At 42.2% G+C, this 25150-nt stretch overlaps 1 long non-coding RNA gene across 1 annotated transcript in view; it reads right to left on the reverse strand.

Annotated features, from left to right (window-relative positions):
• The window catches only part of LOC310675060, a 45799-nt gene extending 22220 nt beyond the window's left edge, over positions 1 to 23579 (reverse strand). Inside the window, exons 1-3 of the long non-coding RNA XR_014509907.1 lie at positions 23526 to 23579; positions 21177 to 21297; positions 424 to 483 (exon numbers count right to left, since the gene is read on the reverse strand). This is a non-coding gene — a long non-coding RNA (uncharacterized lncRNA). The remainder of the gene's footprint in view (positions 1 to 423; positions 484 to 21176; positions 21298 to 23525) is intronic.
• Between the last annotated feature and the right edge of the window lie 1571 nt (positions 23580 to 25150).

Raw genomic sequence — 25150 nt, forward strand, 5'->3', positions numbered from 1 at the left:
CTAATGCAAAAATAATGGATTTTTTTTTTACTGACTACTCTTGCAGGTCTCCTGCTCTGATTCTGACTGAAGGTTTTGGTCCCATGCACACCCTTAGAAACTGTCACACACACTTCTACAGTGGCCATGCCCACATTGACACGCAACCACCAAGGATTCAGCATGGGTCAACCTGGCCTGAGATAAGTTAAGGAACATTCCCATAGGGATTATTCTGTTCTACTGTTAATTCAGCCAGTTCTTTTCATTTTTGCCCATACTGGTTGTTGGTTTTGGGGGGTGGGCTGGGGTTGCCCTTCCATGCTTTTTCTGAAAGCAGTCCTGTGTTCCTTAGGGAAGCCATCCCACAACTGAGAAACATGAACATCTGGCTGATATCCACTGTGTACAGAAGCTTTCCAAATCACTATCAATAGCACATACCAAGGAGCATCATTCAGCAAGGAAACCTTTTGGGAAGGCCTTGGGTCAGGCTTCCCCAGCCTAAGGATATAAGAAAAAATAAAAGTTTCACGTGAGTGCACGGTAAGAGCTGACTTAATTGTGTCAACACTGGCCACAGACTGAGAAGCTTTTTCCTGCTTACATGCTCCACACAGCTGGGATCATAGTTCAAGTGCTCTTCACCTGTCAGCCGGCTCATGTTTGCACAACTTCTGCATGACAGCAAATGGCTGCCATGGACACAGCAGCTGGCATGGAAAAACTGCTTAGCAAGGAGAGGGGCCATCATTACATTTCGAAAGGGCAATAGTTACTGCAGTAGTCATTGTCATCTCAAGATCCGGTATCTCCCCTTTTCTATCCCCTTTAAAGCAACCATTTATTGGAAACTCACTTCCCATGAGATGTCCCAAACTGGCCAGCACCCAGGCCAAATGCTGAAAGCTGAGTAGGGCAATTCATTTCCTCCTTTTGGAATAATGGCCTGCTTTTTAGAACAAAAAAGAGTCCTGAAGATAGGTGCTCCCATGTACTCATGCGCTACAAAATCTGGATGCGCGCACACACACACACACACACACACACACACACAGTGGTGCTGTAAAGTAGGGTTGCAAAATAAACGAGGGTTGTGTAAGGTCAGAAATAATAAAAATTCCTCCCCTTCCAAAGCAACAAGCAGGACAAACAAATAAATATAAAAAGTAATGTGACTATGGTCTATGTGTAAAAATAGGTAAAGGACCCCTGACAGTTAAGTCCAGTCAAAGATGACTCTAGGGTTGTGGAGCTCATCTTACTTCGCAGGCTGAGGGAGCCGGCGTTTGTCCGCAGACAGTTTTTCCAGGTCATGTGGCCAGCATGACTAAGCTGCTTCTGGCGAAACCAGAGCAGCACACAGAAACGCCGTTTACCTTCCCACCAGAGCGGTACCTATTCATCTACTTGCACTGGTATGCTTTTGAACTGCTAGGTTGGCAGAAGCAGGGACTGAGCAACGGAAGCTCACCCCGTCGTGGGGATTCGAACCGCCGACCTTCTGATCAGCAAGCCCAAGAGACTCAGTGGTTTAGACCACAGCGCCACCTGCGTCCCTAGTGTATGTGTAGATATTCATAAATTAGACTTTGAAAATATGGACGAGTGATCTCTGGGTGATTTACAGTAAATCAGAATGGATTTCTGACTCCCAATTGCTTCACATTAACAACAGCAAAATGACTCTCTTCACCCATCCCAGCCCAAATTATATTGATGAAATGAAGAGAGCTTGCGGTAACAAGGGCTGGGTTTTATCTTTGTTTTTAAATGGAAAGCTATGAGTTCTGGTACTCAAAACAAAGTCGTAGGATGAGAATTGTTTAATTTCATGAGTATGGCTTTTATACCAGGCCCTTATTGGTAAATCCTGGGGTTCTAGAAAGCAACAAGAATGTACAACCAGAAAATCTGAAGTCTGCCCAGTCCTGTTTTAATACAAAGGCCCCCTGGTGTAGTGGTTGGGGTGTCAGATTAGGATCTGGGAGTGCAAGGTTCAATGCTTGCTCAGGCATGAACCCCACAGGGTGGCCTTGGGCCAGTCACTATATCTCAGCCTAACCTACCATCACAGGGGGAAATGGAGGTATGTAAGCCACCTTTAACTCTTTGGAGGAAATATGGGATATAAATGCAATAAACAACAAATAATGCAGGTTCAATGCCTAAGGCAAAACCTACCAGGGCATGACAAAGCACCGGTTTCCCTTTGTATGTTCCGTGTGGTTCCTTCACCAGCTAGTTGAGTTAGATGATGATATGGGGCACATGCCCAGACCTCCCATTCTCCACACTGGCACAGTACATTGCCTGTCAACAGTCTTATGCACACATTCAAAGAGACAAAGCAAGACTCCCTTGGGCTTTAGGAAGATTTATCTGCATTTTGGTACTGCAAGCATAAACAAGTGACATTGTTAGAGGAATCATAGAATCATAGAGTTGGAAGAGACCACAAGGGCCATCAAGTCCAACCCCCTGCCAAGCAGGAAACACCATCAGAGCACTCCTGACATATGGTTGTCAAGCCTCTGCTTAAAGACCTCCAAAGAAGGAGACTCCACCACACTCCTTGGCAGCAAATTCCACTGTCGAACAGCTCTTACTGTCAGGAAGTTCTTCCTAATGTTTAGGTGGAATCTTCTTTCTTGTAGTTTGGATCCATTGCTCCGTGTCCGCTTCTCCGGAGCAGCAGAAAACAACCTTTCTCCCTCCTCTATGTGACATCCTTTTATATATTTGAACATGGCTATCATATCACCCCTTAACCTCCTCTTCTCCAGGCTAAACATGCCCAGCTCCCTTAGCCGTTCCTCATAAGGCATCGTTTCCAGTCCTTTGACCATTTTGGTTGCCCTCCTCTGGACACATTCCAGTTTGTCAGTGTCCTTCTTGAACTGTGGTGCCCAGAACTGGACACAGTACTCCAGGTGAGGTCTGAGCAGAGCAGAATACAGTGGCACTATTACTTCCCTTGATCTAGATGCTATACTCCTATTGATGCAGCCCAGAATTGCATTGGCTTTTTTAGCTGCCGCGTCACACTGTTGGCTCATGTCAAGTTTGTGGTCAACCAAGACTCCTAGATCCTTTTCACATGTACTGCTCTCAAGCCAGGTGTCACCCATCTTGTATTTATGCTTCTCACTTTTTTTTTTGCCCAAGTGCAATACTTTACATTTCTCCCTGTTAAAATTCATCTTGTTTGTTTTTGCCCAGAGGATTAGTGCCTGTTTCATGACCTGCTAGCACTCATATATGAGGAAATCAGGAAGCTGAGGGCTAATCAAGGACGGGGCAATAAGTTGGATGCAGAACAAACCAGTTCCTTAAAGCCAATTCAAAAGTCAGATGGTGGGAAAATGGGAACTGCTACAGACAAATCCTCCAGAGACAAACCAAACATTTTACAAGTGCACACGGTGTCTTTTTTTTTCTTTCTTGAAAGGAAAACACTTAAAAGAGTTCATGCTGGTTCAGAGATTGATTGCCTGAATTCAACAGCTAAGTAAACTACATTACACCTCAGACTGCGTCAACCACTGCTATCTCTGTCGCAGAGCTGCTCTGCCTAAGGCTGAATGACATGCTATACCTTTAAAGCACATTACAAGTACATTCTTTCCCTCAAAGGATTCTGGGCACTGTAGTTTACCCTTCACAGATTTGCAATTCCAGCAACCCCTAACAAACTGCAGTGTTCAGAATTATTTGTGTTTTGTTTTTTTGTTTTTTGTTTTTTTTAAGTTTTTTATTTATACAACAAGAAAGACAAACAAACACCGAACACGAATACCAAACCATACACTAATCACAAAAACAACCATAGACACACAATACTCCTAGCAGACAATAAAACATCTATTGGTCTTAACACTAAAGACCCGACCTCCCGTCCATTCCATACTTCAAATTCATATTACTTATTGCCCATACACATTTTTTCTTATAATTAAACTTATTCTCATTAAATCTAATTTCTTATATCTACCTTACTACTATTACTGAAGTTCCTCGAATGCTGCAACAGAATTTAAACTACTATATTTATTTTTCAAATATTCTTTGAAAACCTCCCATTTAGAAACAAATTCCTGTTTTGATTTATTCTTTATTTTTTCTGATAAACCATCTAATTCAGCATATTCTGTCAGCTTTTGGATCCAATCTTGAATAGAGGGGATTTCATTACTCTTCCATTTTGCTGCGATCAAAACTCTTGCTGCCGCCGTGGCATATAAAAAGATACCCTTCCTCTTTTGTGGAATATCCAAATCTAGGAGGTAGGCCTCTGGTTTTTTATTGAAAGAGATCTTTAGCATTTTTTGCAGCTCTGCATGTATACTCTCCCAGAATGCCTGTATTTTATTTGTGTTTTGAATGTGCTTTAAAGGTATAAGGTGTACACAGCTGGACTAAAGCATGTTAAGACAATAGCCAAGAAAACTACCAACTAAACTTTCTGATAATGAATTCTGGAAAGACAGTTAAATAGATTGTATGTAAATTTGATAAACCAATATCCTGCACTCATCCTCATCACACCCCAAACAAGGAGCGATCCACCTTTGGTGTCACCCATTTCAGGTATATTCTTAACACAATTTAGGTATAATTCAAGCAGGTTACAAGCCTGCCTGTTTTATAACCTGCTTGAATTATACCTAAGTTTGGTTAAGAATGTAGGAAGACCAATATGTGTGAAGTAATTTAGACTGCAATGTTGTGTACTCCTCACCGCACACAAGAGAAAGCTCCAGAACAGGTATCATAGTGTTCAGCCTGTGTCTCAGGAAAATCCCCTGACTTGGCAAGCCTGCTCTGAGCAAAAAAGAATGAAGGAAATGAGTTCATGTGACTTTTTAGTTATACAGTAACAGCACTCCAGGGCATTGCTAAGCTCTGCCAATGTCATCCCAGTGCACTTCAGTAAAGGAAACAAAGCTGGATAACAGTGCTAGGTTTGTCTTCTCTGGCAAAATATATTCTTAAAAGAATTAATCTTTTGTATTTATTTTGTGACAAGTTACCTTCATTGTATTTATGGATCAACTTGAGGCAGATCAGCATGAGGGCCACAATCCTGAGATTTTGTCCTTTTGGCAAATCTCCACCCAAATCTTTGCTTATGTCTTCTTGAACTGGCTTCTGGCATAGCCAGCTACCATTTGCTTGTCTGCTCTCCTTGTTAGAAACCAAGGGAAACCAACCCTATTAACACAAGCCCTTGCCTTCTCACTCTGAGTTGGCACAATTTTGTACATTCATGACAACCAAGACCGCGGCAATCAAAGGAATCCATCAGCTTTAATAAAGGACTGCCAAGCCTCACTGAAGGCAGAGGTGAACATGTCCTTGCATTCTGAATGTCTCTCTCCCATCTTTTTTGCTCTCAAATCTAGAGCTCCCAGCAACTAAACAAGAATTTGGCATGGCTGAACATTCATTAACATTTCACGTTGATATTTTAGAGTCACAGGGAGCTAGAGCACCATTTATTTCAGTGAGGATGGCATTTTCCCTACCTGTTGAAGGCTTAAATCAGACTAGTGTTGGCAGAACACCAGCAGGGCTGGCAGGCAGGCACAGACGCACGATTAGGCTAAGAGTGTCAATCTTTGCCAAGGGATTGGTGGTGGGGTCACTCCTGTTACAGTGAAATCCTCTGAGAACTGCCTTGTTCTGGTTCCTTTAACTATCTTTGTAATTTAGGAAATAGTTTCCTTAGATTCATGTCTGTTGGAGGAGGCCCAGCAAATCACCTATTTTAATCTCCAGCCCTGAAAACACCACATTTTAGACCTGTACAGCTTTAGGGCTTCAATAACTGCATAATGAAAACAGAAATCAACTGGTGAAGTTTTCGCCAGCACCGCATTTTCGTGCTGGTAGAAAATGTTTAGTCTGTTAATTTCTGTTTGTATACTAATTCAAGGTACAGAATGTCTGTCCATAAAAACAAGTTTGTCCAATCATTTTAAATTAATTAATTAACTATTTTTTTTTTCTTCCACTGCTGAACTGCTGTTGTAGTTAATCTTTGGTCTCTCACCCTATCCTTAATAAGATTGCTACTTTTCCTTTACAGAAACTTTAGGCTGTGTACACGCTTTCTGTTTACTCTGCACCCAGTGTGCTCTCACAGCTGGTTTGGGAAGCAATGAAAACACAATGTTAGCCACAATCTTTATGTATTCTGCATCTAGCTTGTCATAAAATCTCAGGGGTACCTTTCATCTTACTGTTCCAACCCCCAAAGAGTCATACAATATTGAGAAAAGCCAGTGTGGCAAGATGGTGAGAGTTTTGGACTCGGACGTGGGAGAGCAGGGTTCAAATGCCCACTCGGCCATGAAGCTCACTTGGTGACCTTGGGCCAGTCACTGCCTCTTAGCCTGACCTACCTCACAGGGTAGTTGTGACGATGAAATGGGGAGGAGGAGACCCATATACACCACCTTGAGATCCTTGGAAGATAAAGGTGATATATAAATGAAATTAATAAAGTGGATCTTGTTTTGTTGTACATATACATAATGCAAGAAACCTATTCAGGTGTCCACCCCTCCCATCATTATTAGAATCTAAGTCATGTTCTAAATCACGTGGGGAGCCTAAATGTAAAAAGCAGACTTCCCCTTTCAGATTTTTCTCCAATTCACTGGAATCAGAAGCGGTATACCTTTGAGTACCACTTGCCTGGGAACAATAGCAAGGCGGGGCTACTGATCTCATGTCCTGCTTGTTCACTTCTCAAAAGCAGTGAAACAGGATGCTAGACTTAGAGGCTTTTGGTCTGATCCAGCAGGGCTTTTCTTGTGTTATTAAGTGGGAGTGGGGTTGGCAAGGCCATGATGGTTGCGGTGGGACAAGCAAGTGTGGGAAATGAAGCAATCCGCGGAAAGTATTAATGCTGTAAGAAAACAATGAATTGCCCAGAGCATTAGCCATTTGTACGTCTTTGATCACCCCACTCAATAAATTGTTGGGGTTGTCAGTTGCTGGTCTTTGATTCTGAGATGCTGCCATGGTTCGTCATTGGTATGCATTTCACTGTAACCCAGTTCATCAAAAGCACATGTAGTGATTAGCATCCCTTTTTCAAGAGCTTAAGAAGGGAATGGTGCATCCATGCTAAAAAGCCATTTGGTCTTTATTAGGGATTAACTCTCAGTATAAAATGAAGATTGCTTAAAGGATCTTGCAGAAATGAGTTTGATGCCAACACTCAAGACTAACATTCAATCCAATCTAAGCAATACATGGCAAAACAAGATGGAACTGCAATTCTTATTACAGCTCTTAAAAACAACCATTATTGCAGGCTTTATACTCAGTGTACATGGAGGGACAACTCACCAATAAAATATCCTTAGAGAACATTTGCTAGGATACTGTTCTGTGATCTGCCTGCTATCTTTTCAGGCTATGGCTCATGAACTTCACCATTAAACCACTTGATTTTTCTGTCAGTCCTCGTTTCCCAAAAGGCACATCCCCAGCATCATTCAAAGCAAGCTTATTAACATGCCACATTTCATGGAAGCTGTCAAAGTGGCACACATCATAAAGAATGCAAGGACCAGTAGAAGGAGTCTCTGATGATTTGTCTTGGCAGATCTATCGATTTGATCAAACTGTAAGCTGCACATTATGCTGGTTTCACTTTGCTGCTAACGCAGTTTCTACAGTCCCACTTTAGGACTGCCTTTGTAGCTAGAATTGCATCTGTAATACAGCCTCCAGCAGCTTCTTCTTTGTATTTGCATGCTGGGGCAACATTGTGGAACACAGGGACTCTTAGTTATTTGATGGCCACATGTGAGGACCTAGTTAATTGGGAAAAACCTTAGCTATCCAGCAAACTGACGCAGCATCTGGGAGTCTCCAGAAACTAATTACTATGCCAGGACTGTTGCTAATGGGCAGTAAGTGAAAAGTTAATAATCACAAGTTTGAAGAGGAAGCAGAAGCAGCCAGCAGCTACAGTGGGGATGGAAGCCAGAGGGAGAGACAGCGACTCTGGCTCCTCCTCATCACTACTGTCCTGTCCACTCATCACCTGCCAACAGTGATCTCTGCAGTTCACCTGCTGATGTCTTTGGTGTTCAGCTCACTGCACTTTGCTTCTGATGAATGCTGCACCCCATCTACTGCTATTCTAGGAAAAGGAACTCGCCAACATCCAAGGTTCCTCTGGAGTGGGTTGCTTCATAGAGCAGAGCTAAACTGAATAAAACCAAGAGGATGAAGGTAAAGGCCAAAGAGATAGATGTTTGGTTATGAGGTGAAAGAGGATGCAGAGACTGTCATTCCCCAGTGAACAGCAGCTGCTTGTGGGTTTCTCCTAGGCACCTCTGGCCACTGCGAAAAAGGCCAGGGGATGCTGAAGTAGGTAGGCCTTTGCTCTGATCCAGCAGGGTTCTTAACTTCACAAAAACACCACAGTTCTCATTATAATCAGCTAGAATGAGAAGGAAATGTGTAGAGAATTGCTCCATGTTTAGTCAAGAGCTTGTTGCCAGGAGATAGAAGAATAACCTGAAAATATTCAGCTTTCTCTTGAAGATGAGAAAAGTTTGTGATCAGAGACTCAGGACTGTTGATTCAGAAGGAAAATGATAAAGATGTGTAACCAGAACAAAATTCACAAAGTAGTTTGTGTGGAGCTGTCCCACCACACAATGACATTTAGGCTGCAACCTCAACCCAAATGGGTGAAACAAATGCGACTTCCTTTCAAGTGAGCAGTATAGACCCATGGTATAAAGGTATTCCAGCCTACTCCCTCTAATCTTTATAATGGAGATGTGGGCTTGATTGCACAACTTAGGCATGCCATTACTCTAGAAAGAGTGTTGCTCAACTCAATGGTCTAAGAGAAACCGTGAGCTGCCGTGTGTTGTCTCCAAGGCAATGCAACATCATGAGGCAGAAGAAGACCCAGTTCCCAGGAAGGAGCGCCCAGCTTCAGGCTAGGAGCTCTCCACAGGATAGGTATTCTCATGAGTAGCTGGACTTTCCCCACCTTTGTTTAAATTTGTAATGGGTAGGCAGGACTGATTGTGGGGAAGCCTTCATAGTCCTGTGCAGTCTGAGATGACAGCTGCTGATGCAGGAATCCTGACCCCTGGCTGCCTCCTTGAATTGTGCTAGGGAAGCTTGAAACTCCTCTCCTAAGTTGGTTTGATGCTTGCTGCATCGCTGGTGCCTAAGAGCATCCGGACTGATTCCTGGCCTTCGACTCTTGGTGAGATAGTACTGTCAAACTGCTCAAATAAAGCTTGGCTCCTTTACTTACAAGGAAGTGCACCTGCTGTCGGTCTTGGGCAGGAGCCAGGGGAATGTGTGGCCTTTTGTTCTTTTCTTCACATATGTCTTGACTCTATCCTGACACATGGAAGGAAGTTTAAGTCACACAGCTGATATTCCTCAAGATGAAGATAGTTTGGCCCAACTAACCTCAAGGCCTTGTGGCTACCAAAATAGAAGTGAATAGGCGTGTTACAAGTAAGATCATTATTTGGAACCCAAAATTAATCTAGCTGTGTTGATGGTAGCAACTTATACAGTTTACTAAACAGAAGACAGAGGAGGAGGCCTCTGCCAAGTGTGGCTCTCCCATATTACAAAGAATATTTATTTATTTTTATTTAATGCAACAATTTATATACCACTTAATTATGATCATTTCTAAACGGTGTACAAGTGACTCAATAAAATGAGAATGAAAATCAGTTAAAATTATAAAATCAGAATTCAGCGAAAAAGCCTGCTAGAAAGAAAGAAAGAAAGAAAGAAAGAAAGAAAGAAAGAAATTAGATGCCAGAAGTTCAAGAAGGAGAGGGCCTATCTGATCTCAAGTGGGAGCTCCATAAAATTATGAACGTGTGCAAGCCCGAGTCACTTGCACATATCCACTAGCCACTGAAACTTTTGATAGATACTACTTTTTACAGTTTTTCTATTTTTTCTGTTTTTCTTACTCTAGACTATATTATTGCAATCTGCCCTAAGAATTTATGGCGAAAGGCAGGTAATAAATCTTATGAATGCGTAACTAAATACTATGTAGTGCTCTCAATGGAGCCCTAAGCACTCCCATGGCCATATACTTTGATCAGTACTGCCTAAAGTTGCCAACTTTTGAACCTTCCCTTGTCCCTTTGGCAGCCATTTGACTGGCAGCAGTTAGCAGGTGAACGTGTTTAGTTCACTGCCAAGAAAGCCTCACCTGAAGATCAAATCTATGTTGGAGAGACAAAAGCAAAGTCAGGCTAGTTCCCCCAGCCCTGGCCCTCAGCCTAGTTGGCAACCTCAGCTGCTATAGTATCAGGTGTTTCCAAGTCCTCCATGTCACATGCAAAATGACCACAAATATTTCAGTATGTGCAATGTAAGATATTGGCCAAGTCTGGTTCAGCACACAATGAAATGAGTGTTTCACCTGGAAACGATTCCAGCCCTAAAGCCATCTACTAGTGATGCTTGATTGATTTAATACTACTTAGATGCAGCAAATCGTGACAGAAGGGGTTCTGCTGCGAGCCAGCACACCATGCAGAAGCATTAAAATACACCGGCATCAGGAGAAACAAAGTGTGCATCCAGGCTGAAAAGCCCATGGCCTGAAATGACATCGAGAGGAATTTATGCATGCAAAGCTAGACATATGTTTCATTCATAAGGCATGGCTGGGCCCTCTCATTGCTTTGACACAGTACACTGTGTGATGGAAATCACAGAAAGAAGATTGACTCTCTGGACATTGAATGCTGACTCATGAGTATGCAAGATCAACAAGCTATTGGCTCAATACGGAATAAGTGATCCAAGAACCATGTGGGCATGGATGCCCTAGTTCTGTAGTGTATATATTATTTAAATATATAGAACAGGTATAGTCAGAGGAGGAGAGGATTTCTGCAGAATGAATGAACCCATCTTGCCCATCCAAAAAGTCTACACTGGATTTTTAAATTCATTTCACTTATAGTCCACCTTTCTTCTATCATTGAACTCGAGGCAGTGCACAGGTGGTTCTCAGGCAGTTCCTCATCCAGTCAGTCACCAAGCAGACCTATATCTATTTGGCTCAACATATGATGCTTTCAGAGCATGCCTTGATGCTGTTTTACTAAGTGCTGTTGGAGCTATGCACATTAATTTGATTTGCATTTGTAGTTTGGGATAGACACCTGTACTTTTAAGCAGGATACAAATAAGAAGATAATAGCGGAGAATAAATGGCAGAGGCAGTGCTATTTATTTTTTTTAGTAAAAAGTGAAGTGCTGGTACTGTACATGTATCAAAGTGCTGTGAGTGCTGGCTCAAAATAGCTGCCACGGGAAACAAAAAGGAGGTGATGGTACTCTAGACTGGTGAGTACCATCACACACAAAAACAACTGGGAAGAGGTATCCAGTATTTAACTCTAGTCTGCACTCATGTTTGAAGATGTGCATGCTTCGCTTCACTGCCTTAATTGCCCAGTTCTGTCACTTGGATGTTACTTTACCCACATACTTTTAGACACTTTCCCTTCCCTCTCTACGCAGGTATAATATTTGGATCTAGCATGAAGCACATAATTCTCACATTTTGTATAAAAGTGTTCTTTCCCTGCCCTCGCATGTGCAAGATCTTCCTTGCAGATGGGAGACTAAATGCCTTATACCAAGTCAGACTATTAGCATTTCTAGCTGAGTATTGTCAAGACTAGCTGGCAGTTGCTCTCCATGGTTTCAGGCAGGAATAGTTCCCAGTCCGACCTGGATTGAACTGGTTGTTCAGAATGTAGCAGCATGTTTTTTTGACTGGGGCCAATTGCACATAGCATATAACACTGACCTTATGAGAACACACTGAATGCTAGTTAGTTTCCATGCTAAATTAATGATTTATAGATCTAAATGGGGCCTGGTCTAGGACATACCTTTTCCCATATGTGCCCTGACCTGTGTTTCTGTGTGCTCTGGCTTCCATCACAGTGTTCTGATGTGCCAGAAGCAGTTTAGCTATGCTGATCGCAGAAAGCTGTCTGTGGACAAACACCGGCTCTCTTGGCCTGAAGCGAGATGAGCACCAACCCCATAGGCACTGGATTTACCCATCCAGGGGTCCATTACCTTTTTACCTACCTGCCCTGCATGAGTTAAAATCACTGAATAGGATATGACATGAGGTGAGTCCATCTAGCAGCAGGACCAGAATGTGTGTTTGATGGTGGGCACCCATATTGTGGAATTTTGGCTCCAACTAACAGATGTTCTCATACATCAAAAATGAACAAGAGCTGTTGGATCATTTGCAGCACCTCTATCCATGCAAGATCACCAGCAAGAAAGATCATCCTGGTCCCAGCTGGATAAAATAGCCAGTTTACAACTCACTACTTGGTTCTATCAGTGTTAAACTGATCTCATTTCTCTTGACTTCACTTCTTTTCCTTGGATATCTTGTTTTTTAGTTTATAAACCCGAGGACAGGGTGTGTTCACCATTAAAAACAAAAAATCAATGTGAACCACTCGGGAGATACTCAATATTCATGTGAAAAGCAGGGTAGAACTATAATTAATTAATCCATTAATTTTGCTCACTTGCAATCTTGCTCGCTTGCTTACTGGAAACACTGCAGATTGGCACCCTACACTAAAGTGGAATATACCACAAAAAGGCATACCTGACACTTGAACAAAGTGTGTTTTAATGGTTATGTGAAGTGTATTTAATTTATGACAACAACAAAAGACCAAGGCAGAGAAGAAGTTGATTGTTGAATGTAATCACCACTGAATTGTGGCAATGTGCACCGTTTAGTTCTGAAGGCTGGTGTAGTGCAATGACTATAGCTGGTCTGGGGAACCTGTGGCCCCCCAAATGTGTTTGGATTCCAGCTTCCATCAGCCACAACCAGTACAGGCAAATGGTCAGGGATGATAGTTGTCATCCAACAACATCAGAGGGCAAGAGGTTCCTTGTCCCTGGACTAGAGTATTGGGCTTATATGTGGAAAACTGTAATGGACTGGCTGGATGCAGAGAAGTAGTGAGAGGCACCAGCTGGGGAACCCCCCCCCCGAAAATCCCAGAGGAAGAAGGCTCAGAGCCAGGGGGTTGTTGATGGGATGACAGTGAGTGGTCAGAGGGAGAAGAGAGAGCAGACTGGGAGGGGGAGGTGTCAGAAGCTGAAGAGGTAACAGGGTTTAGTGAGCAGGAAGAGTCTGTGGCAGAGAGCAGTCCAAAATCAGAGGCAGAAGCAGAGGCTGGAAAGGAGGGGAGGCCAAGAGGCAGAGATGGGTCAGGCTGGTAAAGAAACCAGGGTGTCTTCCCCTCCTGCTGTGACCAGTTCCTCTCCCCTTTGGTCTCCCAGAACCAGAAGAGGTATGAAGGAGCAGAGACAGACAAGGTAACAGAGTCTCAGGTTGCTTGGGAAGGACGCAGGGGAGGAGGAGACAACTGTGGGAAGGCGAGAACCTTCAGTCCTCACAACTGCAAGATCTACTGGGACAACTTGCTGTGCTCACTAGGCCTGGCCTCCTGAGCCAACTTTAGTCTTCTTGAATAAAGAGCTAACTGCACTGATACTGTGGGTTTGTTTTGTTTTGTTTTGTTTGTTTGCTGATCTACTCCTAACAGAAACTCAGATGCAATCCCCACTTGGCCATGAAGCCCACCAAATGGCAATCCCTCTCTCTCAGTCTCACTTCTCTCACATGACTCTTGTGAAGGTTAAAATCTTGCTTCAAACTTCACGGGGAAAATGAGTAATTTAATAATTATCTTCAAAGGAAGTTTTATTTGTATTTTTGCATTCAAAAATCAAAGCTCCCCCCCCCATCATTCTTAGTGTAATTTAAAGGAGAATGTTTGATAAGAATAACTAGGCAGAGACCATAACTCAATGAGCAGAGCAAATGCTTTGCATTTTAAAGATCCCCAGTTCAATCCATGACATCTCTGGTTTAAAAAAACAAAAAACGAGCTGAGGCAGGAAGGGATGTGGAAGACCTGGAAGGCCACAGCCAATTATCGAGCAACAATCCCGGGCTAGATAGGCCACAAGACTGATTCATTTAACAAAGCTTCATATTTCCCCAGTCAGGGGTTTCACAACTAAGAGAGTCTGTGTACTGGTCCAGTAAACGCTTCCGCTGCGCCACCAGCAACAGCTATCTTTGCAGAGTATTAATTAAGTCCAGTGCAGAGATTCTTGTTGCAGTACAAGCTCCAAAGTCTCAGCAGCAGAAAAAACGACACAGGGAAGCCTGTCTTTCCAAAGACAGGTTTATTGCAGAAAGATAACAGAAACACCTCCGGAGCTTTCACACATTTTGCTTCACGTCCAGCACGCCCCCCACAGGCAGAGAAAACAAACACTCTTTATATACTGAACAACTTAACAACTTAACGAGCTTGACTACTTAAAGTCACATGACATTGCTAATTTGCCAGCGTCTTAGGTTTCACACCCTAACACCCCCTCTCGCTGGCAATACAAAAACAAAAAAATTTACTTCAGACCCATTTCTTCACAAAAGTTTTCATGCCGCTGAAACCCAAGCGGTTTTGTAAAACCATCAGCTTGATTTTCATGACTGGGACAGTAATTTAATTTAACAATTCCTGCTTTTACCGTTTGACAAACATTTTGAAAACGGATATCCAAATGTTTTGTACGTCCTTTAAACTGCCCATTTTGTGCTAACTTAAGACACGGTTGATTATCACCCCATACAGTGATTGGAGTGATGGCCTTTTCATACATCTCTTGTGCCAAGCATTTGTAAAATTCTAGATCTCTACATAACTCAGATAAGGCACAGAACTCAGCTTCTGTTGACGACAAAGCAATCAGGTTCTGTTTCTTGGATCTCCACCCAATCAGAGAGTTACCAAATTTTATTACACAGCCAGACACTGATTTTCTATCCTTTAAATTTGCCCAATCACTATCTGCCCAACAAGTAATCTGTGCTTGTCCTTCCGAAGATAATTCAAGGCAAAAATCTTTGGTGTATTGTAAATATCTTAACACTCTTTGAATTCCTTTCCATGCATTTACGCTAGGTTTTGGAGCTTCTCTGCTGAGTAAGTTAACAGCGTAAGCAATGTCTGGTCTACTCCATTGCGAAAGATGAAGTAAGCTTCCCAGTGCTGACTGAAAGATTTCAACACGCTTGAATTCAGCACTATCCTTGAACTCATTGTCTTTTACAAAACCCATTTCCATTGGTGTTCTAACACCTGCACACTCCGTCATGCCAAACTTTTTCAACATTTGCAATATCTTGCCTTTTTGATTCAGTAGAAAACTGCCATTTTTGGTCCTATCTATCTGAACACCAAGATAGACCTTCACATCACCAAGATTCTTAACTTTGAAGTGTTTATTTAACTCTTTGGCTAGTTTTTTTACTTGTTCTTGTGTCTTTGAAGTATAAATCAGGTCATCTACATAGACAAGCAAAGATTCTTGAGCATCTCCTGAACCTCTGAAATATAAGCAATTGTCAGCCTTGCTCCTGCTAAAACCAATGCCTACCAAAACATCATTCAAACACTCATTCCAATTATGAGCAGATTGCTTGAGTCCATAAATAGATTTATGTAGTTTCCATACCTGATTTGATTTACCAACTTTCAATCCTGGCGGTAGCTCCATATAGAGCTCTTCAGCCAAGTCTGAATGAAGATAAGCTGTAGAGACATCAAATTGATTCACTTTAAAGCCTTTCTGAGCAGCAACTGCTAATAGTGCCCGTAGGGTTTCACTCCTTGAAGTGGGTGCATAGACTTCTGAATAATGTAACCCCTTTCTCTGCGTAAAACCTCGAGCTACAAGTCTTGCTTTGTACTCTGGTTTCCCCATCGCTGTTGTCTTTAACCTGTACACCCACCTACAATTTACTGCCTTGGTACCTTCTGGCAGTTTGGTAATGGAAAACACACCCAGTTCTTTCATAGAATTCAACTCCTTTTGCATGGCCTCACGCCACCTACTGGCCTCCTCCTGGGGTAATTGCTCAACCTCCTCAAAACTTTCAGGTTCGCAATTTGCCAAACCAGCCCAAACACTAATAGCTTGGTACCTTTCAGGAGGTTTACCTTTGTTGGCACGCTTGGAACGCCTTGGCAGTTCCTGCGATGTTCCTTCAGTTTCCCCCTCTGACTCAGAATCACTAGTCGTCACCTGTTTGTCACTAGTAGTTGAAGAACTTTCTGATTCTGACTTTACACGTCTCTCTTGCTGTACAGGTGAACTTTTAGAGCTAGAAGATTCTGACTTTACAGACTTGGGTGAACTAGACGATTTCTCACCCTCGTCCTCAGACTCAAATTCCTCAGCCTGTTCTGGAACTAATACCTGCCCTGGGGCCTGAGTTTCATTGTTACTGTTCACCACATCAAATAGTATGTCAGGATTTCCATGAATTTTATTCCAACCATCCTGTTCACAAAATTCCGCACTTCTGCTGATTGTGATTTTCGTTTGATTGCCTTCTACATTCACAAATCTCCAACCTTTTGTGTTTGCTTGATAACCACAGAAAACCATTTCTTTAGACCTAGGATCGCCTTTCCTACGTTGTGCCCTAGGCACCAGCACATAAGCACGACATCCAAAAACTCTTAGATGATCAATTTTTGGTTTTTTTCCAAATAGCATGAAGTAAGGAGTGTTGCCTACTGTGCTATTGTACACTCTGTTAAAAGTATAATTCGCATACAGTGCAGCCTCAGCCCAAAACTGCTGTGGAAGTCCAGAATCAAACAGCAAAGCAGCAATGGCTTCCTGTAATGTTCGAAATTTTCTTTCGGCAACTGCATTCTCCTGTGGTGAATAGGGATTGGTAAGTCTATGAACTATACCTTTCCTTTTTAACCACGTCTCCAGCGTGTGGTTCACATATTCCCCACCACGATCTGATTGTATTTTACGTACCCTGGTGTCAAATTTACATTCGACTTCTTCAATCCAATCCATCAGGATGGAAGCTGCTTGTGATTTTTCTTTCAGAAAGAAAACCCAACTAGCTCTTGAAAAATCATCCACCAAAATTTGCATAAATCTCGCACCTCCAAGCGATTTGACTGGCATAGGGCCACACACGTCTGTGTGCACAAGTTCAAAGGGTTTCTTGCTTACTCTATCAGATCTAGGATAGTTACATGTCTTAACCTTAGCATGTTTACAAGCACAACAATCCAGAAAATTTGGACAGGGTTTAATGTTACACTCCTCAGCTAAATCTGGCATCTTGCTTACATACTTAAAGCATATATGAGCTAACCTTCTGTGTAGTAGATGTACACAACCTGTATGAGGAGCCTTATTTACACACTTAGCTTGCGCTTCACCTGTTGAACATCTACCTGCTGCTAACTGCTCTTCATCCAAAACAAACAGCCCATCCTCACAGGGAATTTTAACTAGCTCCTTCCCCTGTTTCGAAATGGTGCACACATCATTTTCAAACTCAACCTTAAAACCACTTTTTACCAGGCATGACACACTCAAAAGTCCATTCTTCATTCCTGGAAGAACAAAAACAGGAAGGTTAGTTTGCAAACAGTTAACATAAACTGTGCCTTTAAGGTTCATTTCTCGTTTACTATTGTCTGCTATCGTCACGGTTTTTGCAACTGGCAATGTCTTGCAGTTCATCAAGCTGCCACTAGATGTCGCTGGAACTAAACTGTGACTTGCTCCACTGTCAATTATCCACTTCAAGGTTTGTTGGCTCCTTTTAGGACTCTGTTGTGCTGCCATTGCAGATAGTCCCTTATCAGCACCTGCTCCCCCTCTGGATCGTTGATTCTTGTAGTTCTCACGTTGTCTTCCCCTGTAGCTCCGGAAACTGGCCTTGGACTGTTGAAATTCCTGTTGCTTTTCTGGACACTTTGCTATCAAATGAAACCTGCTGCCACATTGAAAACATGACTTGCTGGCCATAGTAGACACTTGTGAGGCTTCCTTACAGCTCTGCCTGCTAGTTCCCTCACGCTGGGAATTATCTGAACATCCAACCCTTGGGGTATTTGAATTATCAATACGTTTTCGATGATGTTGATATTCTTGCTCACACAATCTACCAGTCACATAATTCATATTCAGCTGGTCCTCTGGCAAAACTTGTAAAGTTAGTACTAAGTTTTCAAACCCTGCATGCAGGCTGCTAAGCAGAGTATAAACTTTAATATTTTCAGGAAAATTCACACCTAGAGATGACAGTCGGTTGAAATACTCAGTCATCTGTGACGTGTGTTCAACCACACTATCCCCTGGCTTCAGTTTCAACTCATACAAAGCACGTATAATGTTCACCTTCTCTCCGGGCGTGGCTCTATGGTGAATTCGCCTAAGAGCTTCCCAAATTTCAAATGCAGACCTTAAATTTTCCACATGAGGTAATTGGGAATTGTCTATCGATACCATCAACATGCATCTAGCTTTAGTGTCCATTTTATCATGTTGCCTGTTCTGAGCATGTGCAGCAGCCTGTTGCTCTGCTGTGGCATCTGCTGCAACAGCCACAAACGGCTTTCGCCTCTGGACATAGTCAGCCCACACTTCTTTGGCTTCCAACCAGACTTGAGCCCTCTTAGACCACTGCACGTAATTAGCAGAGTTCAACTTTGTAAAGGGAACCTGGAAACTTTCCACTGCCATTCTTGGGGTTTGCTGCTACTCCCTCTGTGTGCCCTTGCTTCTCTTTCCCCTTGGGATTTGTTTTACTCACTTTTCAGACGCCTCCAGCCTCTCAGTTCCTTTAAGAGCTGGATTTACGACCAAGCTGGTCTTCTCTCATCCGAAAGCTGCTTTCACTTTCTCTGCACACAATACAGCTGTAGAAACGTGCTGGGCCCATAACCTAAGAGAGTCTGTGTACTGGTCCAGTAAACGCTTCCGCTGCGCCACCAGCAACAGCTATCTTTGCAGAGTATTAATTAAGTCCAGTGCAGAGATTCTTGTTGCAGTACAAGCTCCAAAGTCTCAGCAGCAGAAAAAACGACACAGGGAAGCCTGTCTTTCCAAAGACAGGTTTATTGCAGAAAGATAACAGAAACACCTCCGGAGCTTTCACACATTTTGCTTCACGTCCAGCACGCCCCCCACAGGCAGAGAAAACAAACACTCTTTATATACTGAGCAACTTAACAACTTAACGAGCTTGACTACTTAAAGTCACATGACATTGCTAATTTGCCAGCGTCTTAGGTTTCACACCCTAACAACAACAACCTAGCAGCTTAGTGCCTCTGGAATCGGAGAACTGACTATATAATGCACATTTATTATCTGTATAATTTATCGAAGGATGAAAACATTTCTGAACAGTAATCTTTGGGATTTTGAAATAGTGGTACCCATGACAACTGGAGCACTTTTCCATTTGTGTTATTATGCATTGCTACATACATTGGTAAGAGTCATGCCTTAGTACAGTAATTCTCAAATTGTTCCATGCTACAATACTATGAGGGAGTTATTGGGAAACACCTGCACTCTGTGCCCGTGGGGAAGGACAATTTATTTAAAATCCTATACCGATGGCACTATAACTCAATCTGGGTTTTTAGTGTGAGGAAGGAGGCTCATTGTATTGTATTAGGGTGCCATATGTGGTGGAACTGTCCAGTGGTGGAGGAGTTTTGGAACACTATCTTAAATGAAGTTTCATTGATAATAAATGCACAAAAGACTGCTTATTTTTGTGGTTTAAGGACACAAATGCCCTATAGTTACTGGAGCATTAAAAAAACTGGGTCTGACAACTGGTGGGTGGATTGCTGGTCAGAAAGCAGTTCTCTTGTCTTATTGGACATATAGAAATTCTGACTTCTAAATTTTGCAGGACATTTTGCACTCCTGTGGCAATATGGAGGGGAAGTTGTAAGCAAGCACAATTTGTGGCATTGCACATTATCATCCCTGGTCACAAGGTACAATATCCCAGGTGTGTGGAGCTTGAGTCAATATGAGATAGCTTTAATTCTGATCCTAAAATGGCATATCATTCTCTAATTGCATCTTGCAACTGCTTGCAAACATTTTTATGCAGTTGTTGTCAACCATCCAGATCTAAAATCCTTCCTGTTTCCTCTGAGTAGAGTGGGGCTGGTTTCTAAGCAGCTGTTTGCCATAGCTGTTGCAGAGAAATGTGATTCCCAGGAGTCAAAATTATAAGGCATGTTTTTGAGACACCATCAGTACACATGCACCAATATTATGAGTCAGGAGAGAAGTCTTATGAAAGTCTTCTTTCTGTATATTCATTGAAAACTTGTTCAAACATAATGGCAGAAGAGAACTGTTTATAATTCTACAGCATCCCAAAACAAATGTAATATAATTTATTCAGCACTCATGTCCCCTCTTGAAAATGGCTATGTGTGGACCAATGAATGAGGAGGTAGCACTTCAAGAGTGGAAACAAGATCAAAATCATTACTGAGTGGGCCAGTTCACCTTCATAAATATGAAAGAATACACATATTTTCTCCCAAGAATAAGAAAGGAGCTGCCATGTGAAAAAGCAGGTCCCACTGCAATTATTTATTTTTGTATATTCTTTGATACTGAGGCCTACTTCCTACTAGTGAGGTAAATCTGTGTCTTGGCTGTACTGTTTTAGACTTCAAGGAAAAGTAGAAGAATGCTGCATATAAATAAATACCAAACTTTTAAAGCAAACTTTCACAAATAAAACTAATTATCAGGGATAAGGGTTCTAGATTAGCTTTCTCCTTGGCACGTTACGTTTTCTATGTATTGGGATATTTATTTATTTACATGGAGGAGCATTTAGTCATGTGACATTCCTCCACGCCTACACTATGTAGTGATACATCTCAGACACGTAGTACCTGATGACTGACAAAAGTACTTATATTTTAAGATATATGTCATAGGGTTGAACAATGCAAATACTGTTCATTTGACCTTTGTCAAATGATGTTTGGGCAATGATTTGTCCATCCATGTTTACAATTCAACCTGTTTTGCACATAATCACTCTGCCCTCTTCCAACTTGGCAGCTGAGAGCTTTGTGTAATGAGGGGTTTTACTTCTGCACTGTTCACAAAACACACACTTAATTCTCCATGGCAACCATCCAGTCATCCGATACAGGCACCATCCCACACAAGTGTTTACTAGAAATATGAAACGCTTTGATGAAAATTACCTTGGGTAGCAGAGAACCAGCAGGAAGCCACCAGTGAGAGGAGGACTCTTCATAGCTTTTCATTATGATCCTCGGTTCACACAACGCTGGTCTGTCCTTGGATTGGTTTTGAAGCAGTGCACTGTGAATTGGAAAAATGAGGACACAACTTTCCAGGCAGAACCAGAAATCTCATTGCCTGAGGCTGGCATCTAGCCCAGGAAGAGATGGGAAAGCTCAGTGGTAGAAAGCACTTACTTTGCATGCAGAAAGTGCAAGTCCAATCACTAGTTTAAAAATGCGCAAAAACAAGTAGCCGGTTATGGGAAGTGCTCAATCCTGACCATTGGCCATGCTGACTGGAGCTGACAGGAGTTGTCATTTTTTAATGTCTTTTAGATGCTCTGTTTTTAAAGTTTTTATTTTTCATAGCACTGCTTTGCTACTTTGTTGCTTGATGGCCTGGGTTGCTTTGGGAGGAAGGGTGGGATAGGAACTTGATAAAGAAATAATGGCCACAAAAACTGAAAGGCACCATGTTGGATACCGCTGGAGTAGGTAATGTTGGACTTAATGGACAAAGAGTCTCATGCAGTATAAGGCAGCTTCCGCTGTGTGATTTCAGGTGCAATTGCTAATTACGTATCCAAAAATGACAGTGAAGTGTTCTGAGGCTGAAAATGCAGGGGCAAGAGGTAGCAAGACAGAATGCATAAAGCCAATATTCAGGGACAAGCTACCAAATGGACACAAAGGCACATAGCACAACCCTGATGACCAGTTTTTCCGAAGCATCTTTGTGGGAGAGAAGCAACAGATAAGGATAAGGTGTGCTTACCCCTTTTTCCACCGGCCTCTTTTCCTCCACTACCATCACCTCCAAAGCTGTTTTTCCCTGCACAGTTTGGAACTCTGGCAAAAGTGCTTTAAATTCCACTGAATTTTAATATGCAGTTTTCAAGTCAGGAAGCTGCTAATAGCAACAGAGGTCCTGTGGCATGTATAATTATTTATAGTTATTTCAGAATGCCAAGAGTCTGTAGTACAATCCTTGATTGTCCACTTGAGACTGCAGGTTTACAGGTATGAACGCTCCCTGCATGTTTTTGTGCCTGTGAATGCCCAAGTATGCAATTTCTATCTGCAGTTTGAAGAGACCCTGTCTGGGAAAGACTGACTTATGAATTATTTCTGCACATTTGAATCTAACTCCACACAGACTGAATCCTCTACAGGCAAACTCCTCCTATGAGATTGGACCCATGTGTATCCAAAATGGCACTAGCCATTGGCAAGAAGGTTATTAACAGGCTCAGGGATATCCCAAGAATTGCAGCAATTTTTAGAAAATAAACTGTAAGAGAGGTGAAACCTCAGAAACAGCCAAATGAGAACTGAACCACGTTTAGGGGACACAGAATGCCGATGGTTGGGGGTGGACAGTAAACAGGGGTGGGCAGGTGGAATGGAGACTAGCTGGAACACCAGATACAGGCAGTCAACCCTGCAACATTTTGTTATTGCGGGTCTCGCTTGTTCAACCAGAATTGATTATAGAATGCCCTGAAATTAGAAGCTTGGAGCTGGGCTCATTTCCTCACAGAGCTTCATTTTTTAAAATTTTCGTGTTCATCTTCCACAGTGGAAGAAATTTGTAATGATTTTTTTTTTTAAATTTTGAAGTTAAATGTCTATCAGAACTTTTGAATTGCTGAAGACATGTAATGCTTGTTACCCAAAATAAAATGTATTATCCAGAATATGACTGGGAAGAGGAGAGGGACTGTTATAAGAGGATAATTCCAGTTTATTATTCCTGTAGTATTCTCTCATCTGTAGATACCTTTTAGGGCTCCCCCCACCCCACTCAGCAGGGGTCTAATTGTTGTTTGGATGTGAATGTACGTTTTAGCTTCTCCAAAATTAGTTTCCATTCAGTACAAATGTTCTCATTAAGAAGACATTTAACATGAGAAGAATATAAATGAAGAGATTTTTGCTCACTAAGAAGGGTTTTTGTACTGATCAAAGGAACTGTGAAGCAATACACACTATAACACTTAATCTTTAGCATTTCCAGAGCTCAGAGCTTTAGTTCTTTAGTCTTTCTGCAATAATTAGATGACCTAATGTCTTTTTATAACAACCCCCATAAGAAACAGTGATCACTGTGGTATTTCATGAAATGTTAGTGTCTGTATGATGCACCCTGCCTTTTAGAAACCAAAGAACAACTTGGTTGTGAAGTGAAAGGCTTAATATAATATAATCTCATTCAAATATATAATATAATCTCAAATAATATAATATAATCTCATTCAGAGTATGCTACTTCTTCTTCTTTTAAAAAAATAGCACCTAAGTGTTCACCTTTGTGCATGTCTCAGGAAGCTTCTTTCTTCTTCCAATAGTTGTGTGCATAGTTCTACTCCAGCATCTCAGGACCTGAAACTGACTAAAACAGGATGTTGCGGTTAAGGTTTTCTGACCAGTTCTGCCTACAACAAGGTGGTCCGGTTGAAATTTTAGTTAATACAGAACACTCCTAAGCTGTGGTGTCTGTTCTACAGAGAATTATGGAGCAGGATGTTACAGCATCAGAGGTGTCAATCAGGTTGTATGGACAAGCAACACTTTTTAAAACAATGCACCTGACCGCTCAGCCTTGTCACTTCCAGTTATCATTATCCAAGAAAAGCAGGGCATGCAACGAATTGTTTTTATTTTCAGTGTTTAAAAATATTTGGGTCTGGGCTGCAACAGTATAAAATAATGGCTACGCTACAACTGCTCTGATTTGCACCTCGGCCTAGGGTGCTGCCTTACACTGGTTCAGACCATTGGGCATCTAGCTCAGTATTGCCTACACAGGTTATCAGTAGCTCTCCAGGATTTCAGATGGAGTCTCTCCCAGTTGTACCTGGAGCTGTGGGGGATTGAATCAAGGACCTTCTGCATGCGAATGAGATGCTCCACTACTGAGCTACAGCCTTTCCAACTTCCCTGTTATGGCCTGGAAAAGAAGCCTTGGCAGTGGCTGCCATAATTTCCAAAGTGGTTCCCATATTAGCTTTCCATCTGCCTTGTTGTTGGTGCCTTTTAGTGGCACAGTGGTGGAGGCAAGCCCTCTGCTCACTACAATAGACGCATGGAGGTCTATGCAACTGACGGTATTGTGCAACTGAAGCTACCAACCCATGTTACAAGCATTCAACTTGCAACTACTACCATGCAAATGCTTGTAATGGGAGGGGCACCTGGTGCCGACTTTGCTGACATTTTTGCGCTAGATTAAGACTGCTTAGGGACGCGAGTGGCGCTGTGGTCTAAACCACTGAGCCTAGGGCTTGCTGACCGGAAGATCGGCGGTTTGAATCCCTGCAACAGGGTGAGCTCCCGTTGCTCGGTCCCAGCTGCTGCCAACCTAGCAGTTCAAAAGCACGTCACAAGTGCAAGTAGATAAATAGGCACCACTCCGGCAGGAAGGTAAATGGTGTTTCCGTGTGCTGCTCTGGTTTCACCAGAAGTGACTTAAGTCATGCTGGCCACATGACCCGGAAAGCTGTCTGTGGACAAACGCCAGCTCCCTTGGCCAGTAAAGCGAGATGAACGCCGCAACCCCAGAGTCGTTCATGACTGGATTTAACTGTCAGGGGTCCTTTACCTTTTTAAGACCTGCTTGTCAAGGCTTTTTTTGAACTGATAATACAACTTTCTATTTTTGTAAGCAGCTGGACTGGCTCAAAATGTTTTTTATGTTTGATTTTCAATTTTTATGTATAAACATTTCATCTGGTCCTTTTCTTAGGTTACTTGTTAATTTATTTTAAACCCACACTGAGATATTAAGATGAAGACATACTTGCTTAATTGCCAAATAAAGATCCCAATGGAAATCCTATTTATATACATGGGTTTGACCATAGTCATTGCATACCCTTGGCTACAGTATTCCCAACCTATGGAAAGATGTTAGTATTTTCCCTCTGATATGT

This window comes from Podarcis tiliguerta (genome assembly GCF_965153285.1).
Source record: "Podarcis tiliguerta genome assembly, chromosome: 3".
Lineage (NCBI taxonomy): Eukaryota > Metazoa > Chordata > Lepidosauria > Squamata > Lacertidae > Podarcis > Podarcis tiliguerta.